The sequence below is a fragment of the Sceloporus occidentalis genome, unplaced genomic scaffold (assembly GCF_023333645.1).
Source record: "Sceloporus occidentalis isolate IW3139 unplaced genomic scaffold, rSceOcc1.0.p SCAF_16, whole genome shotgun sequence".
Lineage (NCBI taxonomy): Eukaryota > Metazoa > Chordata > Lepidosauria > Squamata > Phrynosomatidae > Sceloporus > Sceloporus occidentalis.
Genome location: NW_028316996.1, coordinates 1,153,152 through 1,161,353, shown reverse-complemented (window position 1 = coordinate 1,161,353; position 8,202 = coordinate 1,153,152).

Below are 8,202 nucleotides of genomic sequence, written 5' to 3'. Positions count from 1 at the left end.
TCCTGACATGCCTCACTTCCCACCCATTTCTTCTTTAAATGGGGGTATTTCACGCAAAGTTGGAACACCCGCTGAGAGTATTGGGAACACCAGCTCAGTGCGGCCACCCACCAATGTCAGCAAGACACCCCACCGAGGTCATGTCCCACAAGGGTAGGCTCCATGTAGCCGCAGCCCACAAGTTCCCAGGTATGATAATATATCAGACAGCCAACAGCCATATTTATCGTATGTGTTCTAGCTCTGTCTTAATCACTCAGATGAATATATATATATATATGTATATAAATATAAGCATTATTTTTAAATTTATATTTTTTAATTTGCATTGACAACTTTAGTATTTTATATAATTCATATACTGTATTTCTTGTAATTAAATATAACATCTCCAATCAGTCTTATTTTATGTTTTACCATATTGGTACAACTATTAATAAATTATTTGAACTTGCAGTTGTGTTATTTTTTACGATAAAGTGAGAGCATTAGTATTATTTATTGGTTCAAATGTATATAAATAGATAATACACATCCATGCATACATAGCCCAAGTGATGCAGCAAGAATCTGTTCCAAACATTCTGTATTTTACCGACCCAATCTCCCAAATCTCACAAGCAGGTTATCTGTGCAGTCCTCTGGCCTTAACCTTGGCTCCTATTCCAATGATCAGTTCACCACCACTTTAACCTCAAAAGGTGATGATATCTTTGACATCATCAGTTACTTTCAAACTAAGGTTAGCAATCGTGTTACCTCGTGTATTGCCTCCAGTATGTTCCCTTTCATTTGTATTAATTTTAAGATTTTTTCTAGATCCTTACATCTAAGCCTGTGACCCTAGAGTTTTAGATTATAACTTAATTTTCTAACCACAAAGTAAAATGCCAAGCTCATCAGGTTTGGTCCTAGCACCAGTTGACTCATGCAACTGGCTGGGTCATGTGGACCAAAGAGGACACATCCAAAAAATGATGCCATAAAGTGTTGGTGCCCAACAGTGGTGCACCTGATGCCTTTACAATGCATAGAGATCACAAGGAAGAGGTTTATTCCTATGCTGGCATTCATAACATAAATAAAGGCATGGTTTGTGTGGGTGGGGGTGACAAAGAGATTGGAGTGCTTTTCGGGTCAAGTTCTGGTCCAGCTCATAACATGTTTCTGATGGTAAAAACATCATCATATGGAGGTTAGTATATCTTGGATAGTAGAAGCTGAGCTAGGAATAATTATGCCAAAGCTTTGTAAGCATGGCACTGGAACATATGTATAAAATATTATTCTGAAGAGAGTGCGGCAATGAGCAGGAACATCTATGGTTTTCAGATGAGATGATACTATATTTAATTTTTTTCTACAAATAATGCCTATTGTCCACTAAATAGTTCTTATTTTTATTTTTACAAAAAATTTAAAAGTAGGTCACTTACTTCGCAGCTGAGTAAATGCATAGGATGGAAGATATACAGTATATTTAAATCACCTAATTGTGCACCTGGTGCAAATAGAGCACACTGCTTTGGTTCCGTGAAAATGCCTCATGACATTAATGAACGTGTATCTAATGAAAGATGCAAAAGCAAAAATAACTCAACTGAATTTTTGAAAATGCAAATAATAATTATAATCATCAGTTTGTTCACCTAATTTACTAAATAACAAAACAGTTATACACTTTTATTTTATTTGGGTGGGGTAAATATAGCATGACTAATTTTGCTAATCATGCCCTGAACAATTTATGAAAAAGTAAATTTAATATAATACTATATATATATATATAATAAAAATATTTATTTTTAAATTTTTTAATAAGGAGTAACATTAATTAAAGATGGGGAAGGCTAAGTGAAAAGGTAACTCAAATGGCTAACTGGGCAATACCAAAACATTTTTTCTTTTTGTGTAGACAAAAATGGTACACATGAGGACAATGCTTTTTGTAAAAGTATCTAAATGTTGATAAATCTCTCCCTCATATTTTGACGGCCTAACTAAAGTAGGTGGCAACATTTCCTTATAGCCAGAGCTTTGTAGAAAACAACTGGTTTAACTATACAAAATCCCATTTGTTTCCAAAGCCATACTTTAGTGGGAAGGAGGCCTGTCTGTGACTGATAACGTGTTACTGGGAGTAAGTGTGGCCTTGGGAACCTGGCCACAGCAGCAGAAAATAAGGACAGAGAAAACTTGGCATTAAAAAAGTCAGTGTGTGAAAAAAATATTGTCAGAATCTTGCGCAGTCTTTTGTGTTACAAACTTTCTAGGACAGACACTTTAACGTGGTAGTCTTCCACCTAAAGTTTTTTGTGTTCTACATGCACTTCCACACACGTGTGTCTACAGTAACAAGGTACGCTCCAGATGTCATATGTACTTTAATGCAAATGATAGCCGAGAGGTCTCTCTAATATTTTGGTTCTGTAAAATCCCCCCAATATGCATTTGCCCTGTGCAGGAGATGAGTTCAACTGAACACATCTCCTAGTACGTGATCCACTTAATGCCATTCAGCTCCAGTGCTGGCTCATTAACTTCTCCAGATAAAGGTCAAACGAGACCCCATGCACATGCGCAAAGAGTGCTCTTATTGAAATCAATGCGGCCAATCAATTAGACATGTTACCAGACAGACATGTCTTTGGCCGCTTTATTACTGGGCCAATTAGCAGGAACTTGCTTCTCTGACTGATTGCCTTCTGCTCTCCTCTATTTATGATGTCTACATATTTTCCCAAAGAAATTCATTGTAGGAGTAATAAAACTAGTTCAGGCCATGATACTGGCAGGAGTTGTAGACCACATAATATCACCACTCCTCCGGCAAATGAAAGGAAAATACCAAGTATGTGATAAAGTTCCTATTCTAATGATCTATGTTTTACATAGAAATATATTGCAAAATCACAAAAATGTGTAATGGTTGTTCAGTAATTCCAACTAGCCAAACATAAATGTTTTGTCTAAAGGGTATGCAGGAGTTTGCAAACTGTTTGGAATAGATTCTCTTTTGTAGACCTAATTAATTACAAAATAAGAAATCATCCCAAGAACAGTATACAATCATACATTAAGGAAACACCATGTATGGTGGTTATTTTATTAAAGCATTGGACTACATATAGTCTTTTTTATGCATTTTTACGTTGGTGGACAACAGTATTTTCAACATTTCTGTCCTAGTTCAAGTGTAATTTACATCTTTCTCAAGTACTTTAGTAAGTAAGGCTGTCTTTTGAAATGATAGTCAAGTCATCTATATAATCCATTACTGGGTATGAAAAAAATATAAGAAAGTGATTTAAAAAATAAGAACATTATTTAAAAAAACACATTGTTATACATCTGTACCTGTTAGAAATTGTACACAGCTAGTGCAAGTGAGAAAGAAAAACTCAATGTCCTCAGTTTGGATTACTCCATATGCCTAGGATTTTCATTTATTTTGGCAGATATAGGGCAAATGTTAAAAGGTACACATATTATGTACTTCTTATGTACTTCATGTAACTTAAATAGGGACCCAGGGTATTCCGCTATGGTCATTTTGACCATATGCATATTTCGTGCATCAATTTTGCCACCAATCCCAGCTATCAAAATCTGGTTTTCAAACAAACTTTTCACTGCTGCTTTGGATTGCCCATGATAAGTGCAACATCAGGCAGAATCACAAACTGTGTTCACCAATATTCCTTGTGTACAGTGATGCCTCACATGCATTGGTTTGGCTTGTTTTGGGGAAGCTGCAGGCCAAAAGTTAAAATTAGTTAAAATTAGTTTATTTGTGTAAAACCTTCTTAAATATTTTTATTATATATTATATATTTTTTTATTATTTTCATTTTCTTTGCACTGCTAGCTAGAACAGAGCGGCACGCCATAACTAGAGATCCCAATATTGATCTCTTTTGAAACAGAGGAAACCCTTGTGTGATCATGATGACATCACTACAGGAGTTTCCCTCTGCCAGCAACATGCACAGTGCTCATACAGTACTGTACACTTCTTGCACAATTTTTTAGGAGGAGAAAAACGTTTCTGCCTCTCTCAATTCTCATGCACTCTGTAAGAGCGAGGGGATCAATGATGATGGCACCGGAAAAGGAATACCTGAACAGAAGATCAGAAAATAAAATCCCCTGAGGCTCACTTTGAGCACTATCACAGTCGATCGATCATCTTATAGCCATACATTTGGGTCCCAGGTTGTTGATTGACAGCATGTTTTCTCGTCTGCTGGCAGATATTTAGCCCCGCTGATGCTTAGATTGCCAGGAACTTAGTATTACGTCCTCTGTCATTAACAGCTGGATGTTTGGGGTTGAAGTGACAGTCTAGTGCCTCAAACATCCTCACCAGGCATAAATGCAAATTGAAAAACTGAAAATGGTAGAACTCCAGAGCTGTAGCACAGCACCTCCTCCATGCTATCCTAGCAGTTTTTGCCAACCAAAGCAGCCAAGCACTGCCAATAAAGTGCTCCCATTAGCTTTACATGAGCATGTGTGTGTGGGTGATCTCATTAAACCCCCTGAAAATCTTGTGCAATCTATCACTGGAGGAGAGTAGATCCCATTTGATTAGGAGATGTGTAAAGCCCCTTAAAGGGACTGGAGCTGTGGCGAAGCTAAGGAAATGGTTAATTATGAGCTATCCATTAAAGTGACTATGGGCACTGAAGTCTACCTTTAAACTGATAAACATTTCTGGCAGGTCCTTGCAGTTGAAAGTCAAAGGGGGAGGGAATTCCTGTATAAAACAAAATTATCATTATGGGTAATACATACAGTAGCTGTATATTTTCTGAAAGAGCATGGATGGAATATCGAGTTAGTCAAAGTTGTAGCCTTTATTTGGCCAAAGTAGAAAAAGCTTTAGGACCACAATTCCATCTAAAGAGTTTATTGAGGTATATATTTATATATGTTTTTGTTATTAACCTCAACTGAATGTTCCGTCTTCTCTTGGGCTAATATGGCTATGTCTATTTTCCTAGAATGAATACCGCAAATGATTAAAGCAAAACTAAGAAATAATGAAAAGCAACCTTGCAAAGACTAAATGCAGAAAAGGTGTATCTGTGATGTGAAGAGGCATTGCAAACTGTATGAATCAAATCATGCTAATCATATTAAAAAAAGAGGCAGTGACTCCACATCAACATCTCTTCAGAGCACTTTCCTATGACTTTAAAGTGTAATAAGTATAGTCTGGCGGCAACCTGAATTTCATCTTTTTTATTTTAAATTAGTTGAGCCAGCATACATGTCTAACAACCCTTCAGGGTATCATTGTGGCACTTGACGTGTACTGAAGTACTAAGGAATCTGCAGGTCAGAGAAGAGTTTCATGCAGCGGATGGACGGGTTATTCTGGTACCCTCCAGTATGCAATATGTGAAATGCACTTCAGGTTTTAGTTGAGCAAAGCATGCAGTGATTAAAGAGGTAATACCAGAATGACCTGCTAGGAGAAGGCAAAATACTTACACCGAACATTTTTTAAGTTACATAGTAAAGAAAAAAATATTTGCGGTAAAAGAAGGCTGAATATTGTCACAAATCTATGTGATTGTAAATGAATAATGCCTTGATATTGTATGATACCATACTTTTTTGGATAGCCAACTACGCACATCTGTTACTTTGTGTAACTTTGTGTTACTTTGAAACCTGGCTTTGCATTTGGTGTGCCTCATCAGGATCCTAATGAATCGGTCACGGTTTGGGGTTTACAGATCCTGCCTCAGCACTAGAGATCTTTTCAAGAATTTCAATTTACCTTTATGTGTCGACAGAGGGTGCATATGCAAAAAGCATCGTGATTTCTAGATGTTAAATAATAATGTATTTGTTGTTTGTTTTTGGTTGTTGAAGCACCAGTTTATTTCACTTAACAGATGTAACTACAGAAAAATGTTTAAGACATCTTATACCTTACTGTATACTTGGATACTTTAAATTGACATTTTGAAATCAGGTTTTAAAAAAATAAATCCTGGACTGTTAGGTGTGCCTTGAGGAGAGGGTTGAGGAGCACTGCTGTAGAGCGTATAATCTAGTAATCTTATTGTATTGTATTCTCCGATGCAAGTTTACTGTTTGGTGCTATAAAAGCATAAACGCAAAGCAGAGGAGAAAGGTCTTTGTCAGGACATAAGCAGAAACACACATACTTGATTTGCTGACCTGGTTCTAGATGTTGTGTAAGCCTGGGAACCGACCTACTGTTAACCACTGGTCTTAAAGAAGCAAAAAAAGGTAAACTCGAGGAGCCCTGTTTCAGAAAGGCTGGAGAGCTCCCAGAGCTGAATGCTCATTACAGTGAATCTAGTCCTGAAGAATGGCAAAAGAAACAAAGGTAGAGCTTAGAGCTCCAGTACACCAAATGTCCTCTAATAGCAGTTATTGAGCCCCCTGAAATCATACGAACAGGCGGAAAGGGTCTTTGCTGTCCAACCTGATTTATGTATGAGCATGAGTGTTAGCCTCCAAGAGAGTGTTTATGTTATTGTGTTTCACCAAAACTGGTGTGAAATGCGGGCCAAGGCAGAGGTGTTCTGCTTCAGCCAAGGAGCTGCACCACTCAGAATCGGTTAGATGTGGTTGATGTTTTCATTGAATGCATATAAAGGTTCTTATGAATTCTTGAATATGCATTCATCTTGGCTGAGGATCTATGGTGACTGCCTATGGTTCAATTGTCCCTTTAAAGGTTTTCCTCCAAATATGCCATGTTCTCGGATGCAATCAGACCCCTTATAACTAACCCTTGCTAAAAGAGCGACATTAAACAATGTGCACTTTGCTCCAAGAAAAAACTATGTGTGTGGTGTTCCAGTTGTTCTGCCCTATAACCCTCATGATGCTCAGCCAGCCTGCAAATACTGTATCTTTCAACAACATTAATTTTCTTGATGCAAAGAAATGGAATAAAAATCATGTCCACAGATAGAACCTTCATGCTGTTTTGCATGCTGTTTTTTCATACTGCAGCATGAAGATTTGTAGAAATGTTTCTGGCGAGGTACATTTCAATGCATAACACGCAAGACCATGTTTTTTCAAAAAGAAGACTGGACTGATTAAATATAATTTTAATTCTGCAATAGACCTTGTGCTAGCTTTCTACTCTTATAGAGAACAGCAGTGTTACCTGAACATGCCTTGTGCTACTTGGCATTTTAAAAGCACCTGCATTCTGGCAACCCTGCATTACGATAGCAATTATACGGCTTAGTAAATCTTAAGGAATTTTGCTGTTTCTTTCCGTCAATTTGCATGTTTACAGCGATCACCGTAAAAAAGTGAACGGTGCTTACCTGAGAAAGAGTAAAATATCTAAGTCACTCGGATGTGCTCCACACTCCTTCGGCAGCTCAACAAGACTGACATAGAGAGAACTGGGAATTCTTTGCATTGTATTCCACTTGGAACATTTAGAACACAGAGGAGGAGGGGTTAGACATATTTAAAGGGGTCTAAGTGGGCAGCTATTAGATGATCTGCTTGTCCTCGGGTTGCAGCAGAGAACATAGCCAGCTCCCTACAGCTGCATGCAGTATTGATGAAGTAAATCAGGATGCAAGCACAGCAAGAATTGTCAAACACTCTGCCCCCTCCCACCACTCTGATTTTACTCCCATAGACTGTGCCAGTTTGTCTTCCAACTGGAAAGATCTCCTTGTGCAATAAAAATTTCTATCGCTTGTGGGCTGGGACCGACACAGATAGCGATGCGCCTTAAGGACTGATAAATGATTACCTTTTTATCTGCAGCTTTATCATTTTTATCATGTCAGACCGGTGTCAGTTTTTTAACCGCTGTCAACAGAATATGACACTACAGTTTTAAATGTACCTTAGAGAGCGAATTCATTAAAGTATATAAAAAAATATATTTAACACCAGTTAAACAATGGTTTATCTATAAGCCTTCCCTTATGTAAAACATTTAAATCTAATTTCCTGCTCGCACCTGTCTTAAGTATTCAACAACAACCCTTTAGTATTTGCCACAAGCATATGTGCTGAGTGATTATACCAGGCATCCACATACCTTTATGTATGTGTGTTGCTTATTTACTAATATTATCATTAACTGAGTAGCTAATGCTAACATATTTGGAAATAAAATCATCTAAAAGATATTTAACGCAGTTCGTTTTTCTCTTTTAACTCCCGTAAGGAAAC